Genomic DNA, 14476 nt, shown 5'->3' with positions numbered 1-14476 from the left:
TCCTTTTATCAAGCCGCACTAGTGGGGTTAGCGTGTCGGACATTTCATCACGCGCTAACCCCTGCGGCCGGCTAAACAACTGATGCCTGCTCAATGCAGGCGTTAGTGGCTAGCATGGCAGGCGGTTTAACGCACGTTAAACCCCTACCGCAGCTTGATTAAAGGACCCCTAAGTCAGCCACACTTTGGTGATGTCATCTACGTGGAATTGCTCTCCCAGAGCTCAGGTGAGGCGTTTGGGAGCCTCATCTGAGCATGTGCAGATAGCCCTATAAATACCTGTGCTGGCCCTCACTAATCCAGTTTAGTTCATCTGCCCTTCCCAAATGGACGGATCACAGCTCTCCATTTAAAAAAAAAAAAAACCCATGAAACAAAAACCAGAAAGAAAAGAAGAATGGCAGAAAAAAACGAAAAGCCTGCAGCAAAACTGGGTTTCAAGAAGTGCCCGGACTGCAAACGAAAAATGAGTTCCAAGGACCCCCACGAGGTGTGTGTCCGTTGCCTAGGAGAAGCACACCTCATGGCTGCCTGCCCTCAGTGTCTAAAAATATCTCCGAGGGCTAGAAGAAACCAGCTCCAAATGCTGCAGCGAAGGAAGGAAAAAATACAGCCAAAAACCACAGGCAAGACCCCACCGGCACACCCAACACAGACAAGAACCACCCCGGGACCCCAAATGGCAGCCCCAGCTTACCTTCTGCCTCAGGAAGCCCAGCAAGAACAGAGCAGACTGCTGTTGAAACTGCCTGGCTTAATGAAAGCCTCCCCAATGGCCGTTTTGTGGACCGGGCCGACAACGGGGGTAAACACAGTGGCAGCAACGGCCGAGGGTCTCCTATCTCCTCCGCCGGCCATCTTAGCAGCACCAACCCGGGACTGCTCCGATTCAAATCGACGCCATGCTGCCTGCAGCCCCGAGACTCCAGCTGCCTCGACTTCATCCTAGGATGATGTTAGCGCACCGGGCCCCGCCCCTTTAAATGCACAGACACAGCAAAAGGCAAACCTGGCTACAGTCAGTGCCTTTGCAAGCATGGACCAGAACTCTGCCTATCTAAAGGGACAGGACGATGTGCCTCACAGGAGCCAACATACCAGAACCTGGAAGGAGGGAAGACGAAGGAGATACAGAACATCTTCCTCCTCCTCGTCATCATCTTCAGCAGCCTCACCAAGACGACAAAGGCGCAGAACGTCGAAAGATCGCGGAACCAGGAGCAGGGGCAGACTCCATCAGCCGGCTGACCACTCACGTGCATCGGCCGCAGATCCCAGCATCCAGCTGCGCCAATTGACCACCTCTACCGATCATGGACAATTGTTTGACCTTGTCAACAGATTCATCGCACAGCAACTCTCCGGGCAAAGGGCGCAGAGCAAAAGTCCAGCAGCACACGCAGAGCAAACAGTGCAACCACCGGCAACATGGAGGCAGGAAGCATAGACAGCTGCATCACACTCTCCAGCCACAGACGGCTATGCCTCCGACCGCAGTGGGTACTACCAGCAAAGCTATGCTTCAACACGGGGCAGCCCACACACATCAACAACCCAGGACACCCCAGATACAGAGCCCGCTTCTGGGACAACACAGTCCGACACGCCGGCGGAGGACCTCACCTATCCAAAGTTCCTCCAGAAGGTAGCTTCCAAGCTAGCACTCACTCCAGTACAGGAGCCAGAGGCAACAGAAGAAGCACCGGGACTGCTGAAATACCTAGAGGTGCAAAAAGCCATAGCCGCACTACCAGCTCACAGAATGCTATTAAATTGCCGGGACCAGATCTGGAAAACCCCACTGTCAGGCCCTGCCGTGTCCAGGAGGCTATACCAAAAATACCAGATCAGCGAGGCAACGGGTTTTGACAAACCACAGCTCCCTCACCAGTCCATCATAGTAGAATCTGCCCTTAAGAAAGCTAAGAGCAACTGCCCACATGCCAATGACCCTCCGGGTAAAGAACACAGGACCCTAGACGCCACCGCCAAAAAGGTCTACCATGGCTCCATGCTTAAATTGACTCTCACCTGTTCCACCTTACTCTGTACAATGATGCCCTCTAGATGAAAATAGAGGAAACTCTAGACATGCTATACCCGGAAGGGAAAGCCTGCATAGCCCCCATACTACACGATATGGAGGAATGCAGGAAACATATGATAAAAGCGACCTTTGATGCATTCGAAACATCTGGCCACATGGCCGGAGTGGCCATAGCATCCACACGCCTGGCATGGCTGCGAGCCTCGGGCCTACGCGAGGACACCCATGAGCGTATCGCAGACGCACCCTGCTCAGGGGAGAACTTATTCGGAGACAAAGTCATGGAAACAGGGACACAATGAAAGCCAATTGCACAACTCTCCAAACCCTCTCGTCAGATGGCTTTGTAAAAACCCTGGCACCAAGGCGGCACAGCACCAACCACTATCACCGACAAAATAACACTGTAAGGCGCTTCGACAACCAGACAAGATGGCCATCCCACAGACAGAAAGCACAACCTACAGCGCCCCTTACCAGCAAAGGCAGCGCCAGAGGGAGCGAAAACAGCAGAAGCCAGCTACTTCCACCACCGCAAAAGCCGGGCCTAGCTTTTGACTCGTCAACAAGGCCCTCCACCCCTGTTGGGGGCCGCCTCTCCGCATTCAACAAAACCTGGAAGAAGATAACAACAGACAAAATGGGTGGTACAAATCATAAAAAAGGGATACCGCATCACATTCCACACACACCTGCCAGCCAACCCACCAAAAAGAAACTCCAGGGAACCGCAGCCAGAACTCATCCTCAGAGACATCAAAGCTCTCCTCCAAGCAAGAGCAATAGAACCAGTACCCAAGGCGCAGCACAACCAAGGGTTCTACTCACACTACTTTCTCATCCCTAAAAAGACAGGAGGGTTCAGATCCATCCTAGACCTACAAGGCCTAAACAAGTACGTAACCAAGGAGAAATTTCATATGCACTCCTTAGGAACAATCCTATCACTAATTCAAAAGGATGACTGGCTGGTTTCACTGGACCTCAAAGATGCGTATTCACACATCCCTATTCACCCCTCCCAAAGGAAGTTTCTGCGGTTCAGGACCCTAACCCAGCACTTCCAATACAGGGTCCTGCCCTTTGGACTCTCCTCTGTACCGAGAGTCTTCACAAAATGTGTCAAGGTGGCAGCGGCCCATCTCCGCAAGAGCGCCATATGCGTGTTTCCTTACCTGGACGACTGGCTGTTGATGGGTCCATCAGCCCGGGAAACAATAACAGAAGTCAATACAATGATGTCACTCCTGCAATCCCTGGGGTTCCTCGTAAACATCAAAAAATCCGTGCTACAACCAACACAATCAATAGAATTCATCGGGGCAAGGATCTGCACGCCCCGATGAATGCAGCTTTCTTCCCCACTCAAGGGGACAAGCAGTACAAAAACTGGTTGAGCAAATATCAGAGACACAGTCACAGCAAGAACAATACTACGCCTCCTGGGCCATCAAGCAGCCTCCATGTACGTTGTCCCGCTCGCCAAACTCCACATGCGACCCCTCCAGTGGTTCCTGAGAAACAATTGGAACCAACACACACAACCTTTGTCTCACAGAGTCACAATGGACAAGAAAATCTGCAACAACCTCAAGTGGTGGACACAACAACAGAATTTGTACATGGGCAAGCTTTTCCAGCAGCCACAACACCAACTGACACTCACCACAGATGCCTCAACACAGGGGTGGGGAGCCTACCTCCTCCATCTGAGAACCAAGGGCCCCTGGTCACCATCCGAGGCCAAACAACACATCAACCTGCTGGAACTCAGAGCAATTGGGAATGCCCTACAAGCCTTTGCCCCCTGGATCTCCAACAAGACCTTACTAATCCAGACAGACAATCAGGTGGCAATGCTCTATATCAACAAGCAGGGAGGCACGGGCTCACTCACCCTCTGCAGGGAAGCCCAGAAAATCTGGACATTTGCTTTATCAACCAATACTCTCATCCATGCCACCTACACCTCCCGGGCCTGAACAACGCCCTGGAAAACAGCCTCAGCAGACAGCTGGACCCCCACGAATGGTCTCTCCATCCGGAGGTAACTCAGGATCTCTTCCACAAATGGTCCAACAAGGGACCTCTTCGCTGCAGAGGTCAACAAGAAGTGACCTCAATTCTGCTCCAAAAGACCGGCACAATACAGCCAAACCAGGGACGCTTTCTCCATACATTGGGGGAACGCCTGCTCTACGCCTTTCTCCCATACCACTCATCCACAGAGCACTCCAGAAGATAGTAACATAGTAGATGACGGCAGATAAAGACCCGAATGGTCCATCCAGTCTGCCCAACCTGATTCAATTGAAATATTTTTTTTTTTTTCTTCTTAGCTATTTCTGGGCAAGAAGCCAAAGCTTTACCCGGTACTGTGCTTGGGTTCCAACTGCCGAAATCTCTGTTAATGTTTCCACTTCAGCAGGGACAAAGTAACTAAGGAGTCAGTAAAGACGCTAAACTGTAAATGAAGAAGACTGACTCAATAAATAGCACAACCGATGAGAAGGGCCCGCTATACAAAAACTCAGCTCAGAGACATAAATCTGTGAAGAGGGAGAGGTAACCCCCTCTTAGGGAAAGAGTTTATCATCCAATCATTGCTTAATCAATGTTAAAAGCGAGTCCAGTTCAAAGGTGTGAAAAATCTTTAATTGTATATATATTTCTTAATTGAGGTACTGTATGCAATAAATTCAAAAAACTTTTGCACTCATGTTAACACTAGAGACTGAAATCACACTTAGCTTAAATGTAAGGAAAGCTCAGCAGGGTCCCAACGCGGCCCCGTTTCGGTGTCTGCTTCAGGAGACCCCGCCAACTGGGATTTTGATTCTGCTAAGGAGTAATACCGTGTAAGATTCAAAAATAATCTGAAATGCAAAAACAAAAACATGAAAAAATGCAAGAGATACGGGCAACGAAACTCATAAAGCCGCATATCCATGCAAGCTAAGATGATACTTGTAGCTGACATAACAGACAGGAGCACATAAAATTACATACCGGTCAGAAATGTGAAAAGTTCCGTGCAACGGAGAACGCTGGCACCCGCTCCGATTTTTAAACCGGAGGGGGGGAGGAGAACCGGACGTAGGAACGTAATGACATCATTGAACACTGACAGAAGCAAAAAAACTTCAAAAATACACTACAGAAGCCAGACGTGATCAGAGGAATGCTACCCACTCGATCTCATTATTAAGGCCATATGGGTGGAGAGTGTTGAGGTCAAAGATCCATTTCTGCTCTTTTCTCCACAACATACGCGCGATATCACCACCCCTGGTGTTGCATAAACATTCCAATACTGTAAATTTCAAATCGGTTAGAGCATGGTTCTTGTGTTGCCAATGTTGCACCAGAGGGGCTTCCTGTACTCCAGTACGTATTCGACTCATATGTTCCCCAATACGGAGCTTCAAACTTCGGGTAGTGCAAGAATTCATGAACAAATGGTGCGCGATTTTAAAAAAATGTAGCATTGATTTACTGCTACTCATAATAGAACAAACCACCAAGTTGGAAACAGAACTAAAAGGGAACATAGAACAAATGTTACAGACCATTAAAAACTCCCAAGTAAGTGAGGCAGAGCTCAACAAACAAGAAGGGGATCAACAAATGGCTTTGGAGGCATACATGGATAGGATTAAACAGACTGAGATCAAAAAATATAAAAGGGACGAGAGAGATTATGCCAGCAATAAGGTATACATATGGCTATTCAAAACAAACAATGGATCACGTCTACAATCAACGCATTCAGATGATCGAGTTCCATTTCTGGAGGCAGTGATAGTTCAAGTTCCACTGCAAGAGGAGGATATACAACATATGGAACAGCTTCAAAAAACTACATACCACCAGGTTCAAGAGGACGTCAAAGACACTGGAACAGTCGAGGACGGAGAGTGGCCTTCCAACCCTTGGGATATCAAGGCCCTCAAACCAGATCCCAGATGAACCTTCAACCATAATCAATATATCGAGTATTAACATCACTCAAGACCAATCTTTCCTTCTGGAACTGGGATTGGGATTTGTTCCCACAACTACATACGATGCCTTTGAATCACGAGTAGCCATATATAAATTGATACGTAGACTTCACATCGCTTTGTACCTCAAGGACAGAGACATTCCAACTGACTCTTCCATTATAACTAGGAAATCAGGTTGGTGCCCTCCTCTACCTCTTCATCCTAACATAAGCACATTTTTGGACTTAGTCTTAAAGGACATGGAAATGATGGAACAACAATATATTCCCCCTCCAGACAACATTTCTAAAAATCAGAGAAGATCTATCATCGAGTTAAAAAGGTTAACCAACATATTTATTTCTCGAGCAGATAAAGGAGGGGCAATAGTGCTTCAATCCCAGCAAGCTTATAAAGAAGAGGCTGAGAAACAGCTGAATGACTCTCAGTTTTACAGGCACTTATCTGAGGATCCAGCTATGGAATTGAAAGCTGATATATCACAGATTATCTCTCGTGCTTTCAAGTCTAAAATTATAACTATTAAGGAAGCAGCTTTTCTCTGCCCCCCTTTTTACAACACTCCGAAAATTCAGTTTCTTCCCAAAATACATAAATCTTTAGCCCACCCCCCAGGTCGTCCTATAGTATCCATGAATAACTCATTGTTAGAACCTCTTTCAAAATTTTTGGATATATTTCTCCAACAAGAGGTAACTAAGATCAAATCCCATGTTCAAGATAGTACCCACATGATCAATATATTAACTGAACTTCCAGAGATTCAACCTGACTGGTTATTGATCACTTTAGATGTAAAGTCCCTTTACACCATGATCCCTACTCAAGGTGCGCTAACCATGTTGGGAAAAATTTTTGAACAACAAACTTACTGCGATAGAATACCTGCCACCTTCCTCATGGAGTTAGCCAAGATGGTTTTAACTCGTAGTTATTTCTGGCATAATGGAAAATTTTACCAGCAAACCCATGGTATAGCCATGGGTGCCTCTTTGGCTCCGTCCATTGCCACCCTGTATATGGCAGGCCTTGAGGAAGAGTTTCTTTATCAGTCCACATGGTTCCAACAAGTGATATTGTGGAAGCGCTACCTGGATGATGTTTTTTGTATTTGGCGGTCCACTGTCAATTCTTTCAATGAATTTCTTCATTGGTTGAATCAAAGGGACCCCAACATACAGTTCAGTGTCACCATGGATCACCAAAATATATCTTTTTTAGACCTGTGGATATTTAAATCTCATGGGAATTTGTTAACCACCATATTCCGCAAACCTACCGACCGTAACAGCATACTCAGATACCAGAGCTATCATCCCCGTCATCTTATGGACAGTTTGCCATACAGTCAATTTTTGCGACTACGCCATGTATGTTATTCAACAAGGGAATATAAAACACAAGCCCGTGATTTGAAAAAGAGATTCAGACTCAGGGAGTACCCTAAGACGGTTATACACCAAGCCTATACCCGTGCTAGATACTCCCATAGGAGAAGTTTACTCTAATATAAACAAAAAATTACAGCAGATAGAACGATTGCCTGTGTTCAGTTATTTTCCCCCCTCGCGTTAAACATCAAACGCAGTAGCCTCCGTCATTGGCACATAGTCAAATTAATCTTAGGGACTGATTTTGACCCCCCCCATATTTGCATATAAAAGATCAAAAAATTTTGGGCAACTGATTAAGCCATATAGGGAATGTCTGGACCGTTCCGCATGGGGCCACTATACCTGTGGAAATTGCCAGTGGTGCGAATATGCATTGACAGGAGACAGCTGGGAACATCCACAAACGGGGCAAATTTATCATGCCAAATATAAAACTGATTGCAATTCTACTCATGTAATTTACATGATCACATGTCCCTGTCCCAAGATCTATATTGGTCGCACAACTAGAGCTATAAAAACACGCCCTCACTGAACATAAGTCAAGGGTTCACACCGGTGCAGAAACTGTCCCGTTGGTCCGCCACTGGACTCTATTCAATCACAACATCACAGATTTTAGATGGCGGATCATAGACAAAATACAAGTCGGGTGGGAGGGAGGTAATTTAGAACACAGTCTTACTATGAAGGAACTCCGCTGGATGTTCACGCTGAACACCATGAGTCCTCATGGTCTGAACCTTACCAGTGACTGGTTGACGTCGGCGATATAACAGGCTTTAAGGTTTTTTCATCGGAAAGAGCATAAGCACATATTTCTCTATTTTAAAATCAGGATCGGTGGGTTTGCCAGTATTAGTGTCTTCATTGGATAGAATAGGGTCACATGGTAGGGGGAGGTCCCTTTAAAATCTCCTCTGAGAACGCCGTGGCCATTTTAAAACATTGGATATACTAAGCAGGATCAGCGTTATGCTTTAATCCTGGCCACGTCTGGTAAATATATTTTGTTTGTATTGTTATTTTTTGCAGTTTTCATCCGGTTTGCTAATTGTATATAATATCTTTATTTTGTAGTCATCTATGTCCCCGACCCTGAAGAAATTTTTGAAACGCGTCGGTGGGGAATGATGCAGACCCGGTTCATAAGATAAGTCATTCTAATTGCACAGTAGCACTTTATAAGTATAAGTTTTAAAAATTGATAAAGTCTTAAAAACTGATAAAACTATTTAAGAATAAGAACAAACACAAAATCATCACATAAAATAAGGTTCCGGTGAGGATAGGCCACCACACTGCCAAATGGTGTGGCAATCTGAGGAACGTATGTGAATTGATTTTGTAAGCAGTGGAGTACGTTTATAGATACTTCAGGAACAGATATGTTTTTAGGCGTTTCCTAAATTCCCCATAAGTGGAAGGCGTAAGCAATTGTTCTAGATCTTTACCCCATAATGCTGCTTGGTGTGAGAGAAGGTATTGGTGGTGTCTTTTGAGTTTACATCCTCTAACTGGGGGGGAAACGAAGTTCAAGTGTATGCTTCTCTTATGTCTGTTGGCTGAGAAGGAAAAAAGGTCAGTTATGTATTTGGGGGCTAGACCATATAGTGCTGTAAAGCAGAAACAAGCGAACTTAAACTTTACGCGTGCCTCCATCGGTCCAAAAATCAGTTTGACCGCTGCATTTTGTATAAGTTGTAATAGTCACATATTCTTTTGGGAAATTGCTAAATAGGCGATGTTACAGTAATCAAGTTGACTCAGTATAAGGGATTGTACCAGAATTCTAAATGCTGACATATCAAAATATGCTCTAATGGATCGAAGTTTCTAGAGAGTGAAAAAAACCCTTTCTGATCAAGGAGTCCACTTGGTCTTTCATGGTTAGGCACTGATCTAGTGTTACACCCAATACCTTCATAGTAGTCTGATAGGATAACTAAGTTTATTGATGCATAGTGGTGTTTTGGTGTCAAGCGGATGTGGCGAAGCTACAAAAAATTTTGTTTTTTCTGAATTAAGTTTCAGTTTGAATTCAGGCATCCATTGCTCCATCAAATTTAGTGCTTCTGATGCTTTGGGAGTAACTTCCAAGAGAGAATTTGCAAATGGGATGATGATTGTAAAGTCATCTGAATAACTGAATAGTTTTATCCCCAGCTGGGTCAATTGCGCACCTAGTGAGGACATGTAGACATTGGAAAGCAATGGGGATAGTGGTGACCCTTGCGGTATGCCAGATGGATTGCTCCAGGCATTGGAGAGATCGTAATTGAAACGTACTTGATAGGTACGGGACATAAGGAAGCCTCGGAACCAGTCCAACACCTCTTGCCTAATGCCAATTGCATCCAGGCATTGTAGCATTTTCCCATGGTCCATTAGGTCAAAGGCAGAGCTCATATCAAACTGCATGATCAAGGCATTGAGGCCCTTGCTGAACAAGAGACACAGATTATCTAAGATAGCCACAATTACTGTCTCAGTACTGAACAAAGGTCTAAAACCGGATTGAATTTCATGTAAGAGAGAGAACTGATCAAGATATTCCATCAGTTGGGTATGTACCAATCCCTCCATGATTTTTACAACAAATGGAATGGATGCTATTGGTCTTTAGTTGGTTACCAATGCTAATGATTCTTTACTATTTTTTGGAATTGGGGTTATTACTATGTGACCATTATTAGTGAGGAACTTTCCATTTTTTAGGTTATGGGTTAAGTAATGAAGCAAACATAGTTTAAAATCTAATGGAGCCGCTTTCATAATTTCTAGGGGACATGAGTCCAGAGCGCAGTAAGATTTAGAGTATTTGTTATATAGTCTGATATAATTATTCCTTTCTGGATCATGAAAGGAACTCCAGATCATGTCTGCTGGTATTTCATTTCCTTGTATATTAGCTATTTGGTGATCATTAGTGTCATTTGTTGAACAGTTGTTTCTTAGGTTTTTAATTTTTGAATCAAAGTGCTGTGCTAAATCAGTTGCTGAAGGTAGGTTAATATTGTGTACGAGTTGAGTGTAGCGTGTGGTGTCAAATAAATTTGTAACTAAGTTGAACAGCTCTTCTGAATTGATTCCTTTTGAGCTAGTGCTAGATAAGTCGATTTTGGAAGAGTAGAATGCTTTACGTTTGTCTTTTATCAGTTGTTTGTAGATTTTTATGTTAGATCTCCAGTTGTTACGGTCTGACAATTCTGTTTTTTTCCAAATTCTTTCTAGTCGTCTTACTAGTAGTTTCATTTTTAGAAGTTCAGTGTCAAACCATTTGTTATATTTATTTACGCAGTTTTTACTATTTCGTTTAGGGGCAATTTTATCTAAAATGGATGTGCTAGTTTTCGTCCAGTGATACCAAAAATCGACTCCTTCACCTATCTCAGCTTGTAGTTCATATTGTGACCAATATTCTTCTGGATTAATATAACCTCTTGTGTGATGCTCTCTTTTTATCTTTGGATGTGTTTTAGATTTTAAATGAGTCCAGCTTAACTTGAAGTAATAAGTAAAAATGGTCAGACCAGATATCGTGACACCAGGTGCCATCATGTAGAGAGATGGCAGGGTCTAAAATTTCCTTTGTGGACATAGCTACTACATCTAAGTGATGACCTTTTTCATATGTTTGTGTGGGTGAAGGGAGATTGTAATTGAGTAGGGAGAGAAAGTTTTTAAAGTCTTTCGTATCTAGATTGTCCTCTTCATCTAGGTGTATGTTTATGTCACCTGCGATTGTCCTCTTCGTTTAGGTGTATGTTTATGTCATCTGCGATGATATTGAAGGAAGGAATAATAGAATTATGTAGAACAAATTCACAAAAGATAGGGATTCTTCTAGTTCCTTGCTACTGATTTTACAGGCTAATATTTCTAACTGATTGGTCAATTTGGAATCCAATAGTTCAAACTCAAATCCTTCCTTAAGAATTGCTAATCCTCCCCCTTTTCTACCCTTATGGTTTAGCGTAAGGATTTTAAAATTATCTGGTAGAAGATAATTATTGGATCATTTTCAGATAATAGCCATGTTTCGGTTAGGAAAAGATGGGCTATTTGCTTTCTGATGATCCAATCTTTAATTAGAAAAGCTTTATTCCTGACAGATCTAGTATTAAAATATGCACAGGGAATAGAGGCGGATGTGATGGGTTTGGTAGAAGTAGTGGTTCTAATAGGTTTTACTTCCCTTATTCTTTTTTTAAGACTTCGTCGATGTCTTCCTTTATTTGAGATTACATTAATGCGATTTATCCTGTCTACTTGTGGGTTAATTATGTATTGGATTGATAAATCAGGGTAATGGATTGAGTGTAATTGTGGATAGAGTGAGTTGACATCTTTGATGCTCCTGCTTATTAGATAGAACAATGAAATCAATAGGAAATTCATGTTTGCAGGGTAGTATGTCCCTTCCTGTCGCAATAACTATATTAGTTTCCCTGATACTCCCTAATTTCTAGGTTGTTTAGTTGAAACAGATTAAATAGCTCTTAAGATGGTGCAGATTGATACCGCTCTTAGGATGGTGCAGATATATATAGTTCTTAAGACGTAGCCAGTAACAGTAACAAAAAACTTTAGCAAAAATCTTAACAGAAGAACCTTAGCAAAAATCTTAGCAAGTCGCTGGAGTTGGTGTGAGCAGGCAGGTGGGCAGGAACTGGTGGTCGGCTCTGGCTGCTGCAGTTGTAAGGGTTCCCGGCCGCTTCTGGTGGGCGGAGCACGCTCACACGCCCGGCCAAGTAAGAGGAGAGGTGGCTTGGGAGCTCTGAAGTCATTGGTCTCGGCGCGGGTCGTTGGTATCCTCGCGGAGCTCCTCGAAGAGTGTGTGTCTACTGACAATCAGCAAGCTGACACTCTTCAGTATTAATATGAAGATCTACATGCAGTGCAGTAACTTATCTGAATATCGGTCTGGTTTGCACCGGTCTGTAACAGGTCCAGTTGGCTTCCGACAGTTGCTTCACAAAGGCAGGCACTAAGGCGCACACACCTTTGCCGTGCGCCTTTGCTGGCGCGCCGAACAGCCGTGCGCCGTTAGCGCTGCTTCTTTTCAAGGTTTCTCCCCTGCTGGATTGGGGGAGGGGTGGAACTGTGACCAGGTGCCCTGCTGAAAAGGGGCTCCCGATACTGCTGCTGGTTTCGGTGTGCCGTTAGCGCTGCTTCTTTTCAAGGTTTCAAGGTTTCTCCCCTTCTACTACCTCCGCCAACTGAGAAAGATCAAAATCTCCACACCTGACCTAGCCCAACTCCTCTAAGCCTATGTCCTCTCCAGGATGGATTACTGCATCTCCCTATTTAATAGAGTAGCCAAAAAAGATCTCAAGTGCCTCCAGCGGGTACAAAATGCAGCAATCCGCCTCCTACACAGCCTCAACTACCACGATCCCATCTCCCCAGCCCTCTGCACAGAACACTGGCTTCCAATTAACCAATACTGTGCATTCAAGGCCCTAGTAGTATCACATAAAAGAATTTACACCACCACCCCTGCCTACATAGAATCCAAGTTAATCCTGTACACCCCCACCCGCCCCCCTCCGCTCGGAAATGGAGAAACGCCTATGCATCTCCCCAGAAAGGTCGCTCCTGTCAGAAATCGCCCGCAAACGCTCCTACAGCCACTTCATCCCCCAACTCTGGAACCAACTCCCCCCCCAAATCAGATTACAGAATTCATTGATGACCTTCCGGAAAGCAGTAAAGATCCTCCTCTTCAACTAAAATTCAACCGCAGTCTACACCTCACCCCCCTTAAGCCCCTATCCCCTCTACCCTCTCTTCTCCATTCTGAATCTCTACTTAAATTGCTGTATAGTCCATTCTTAACCTGTACTTAAATTGCCGTATAGTCCTTGTACTTAAACTACTGTATAGTCTTTGTATTGTCCAAATGTACTCCACTGTGAATGTTTGCTTGTAGGCTGTTCTGAGCTACTGGGAGGACGGGATAAAAATCTAAATAAATAAATAATCCTTGGCTTGAGGGATGAAGCACTGGTGAAACCAGTTTGAAGCTAGGATTTTGGTAATCCAGGCCTTTGGGTTGTGCATCCAGTAGACTGGCAGGTTTTTATTTTTGTTTTTGAGGGCTCTAGGGTTCGCTGATTTGTGGATGAATCCTGGTTTCAACATGTAGCCAGCAGCATTGCCACACATAATGATCATTTCTAAGTAAGTTAAATAGCACAGGTCCTAGTACAGACCCCTGTGGCACTCCACTGTTTACTCTCCTCCACTGAGAAAAATGACCATTTAACCCTAGAGTCTTTTCTTTGGAGACTCTGATTGCCATGATACTTTTGAAGAACACAGAGGAGCTCAAGGATGTCTGATGAGGCAAGGCCAACCACAACCCTCTCAGAGACAGGTGAAGTGCTCCCTAATAATTATGAAGACTTATTAGGATTCAGAGTCCGAGTATCTAGAATGCTACAGACAGAGCAGTCAGAGAGCATAAAAAGAGATTATGCACTTACCCTGGTAAGCTCTTTTCCAGTAGATAGGCAAGATATTCTAGACAATAGGGTTATTTCCCCATACTCGCATGCTCTGCAGAAGGAATTCACTCCAGATTTGTACCTCTGTAGTACTTCACTGATCAGTTTGGTGCCCTCTACAGTTAGTACCCGAGCACCGAGAGGCACCAACATATGTAAAATAGAGGCATCTGTAATAACAGGCTAAACAAAGTATTCTGCTGAAAGGAATGAAACAGTACCATTACTGCCAACACAGGATTCAAAGGAGCGTAGCACAACTCCCTAACAAAAGGAACATATATATACAGTGTTCCCCAGGTCGTTCGCGGTTGGCAGTTCGTGGTCCTGGTCATTCGCGGTATTTTCCGACCGCGAACCGCCGACAAGGAGAGGGCAGCGGGAGAGGCAGGAGAAAGCAGCCGGAGTGCTTTGACACACAGCTCCTGATTGGTAAGGACCAACTTAGTGCAGGAAGAGGCGGTCAGACCATGCAGCGAGTGATTTCCTGCACTTGCTGGCGCTCTGGCTGCTCTC

The 14476-nt window shown here is 44.6% G+C and overlaps 1 protein-coding gene across 4 annotated transcripts in view; it reads right to left on the bottom strand.

Annotated features, from left to right (window-relative positions):
• The window catches only part of TBCCD1 (TBCC domain containing 1), a 510277-nt gene that overhangs the window by 276046 nt on the left and 219755 nt on the right, over positions 1–14476 (bottom strand). The gene's annotated exons all lie outside the window — the stretch shown is intronic.

This window comes from Geotrypetes seraphini, chromosome 5 (assembly GCF_902459505.1).
Source record: "Geotrypetes seraphini chromosome 5, aGeoSer1.1, whole genome shotgun sequence".
Classification (NCBI taxonomy): Eukaryota; Metazoa; Chordata; class Amphibia; order Gymnophiona; family Dermophiidae; genus Geotrypetes; species Geotrypetes seraphini.
The sequence above is the reverse complement of the archived record's forward strand: the minus strand, read 5'-3'. Positions and strand labels throughout refer to the sequence as shown.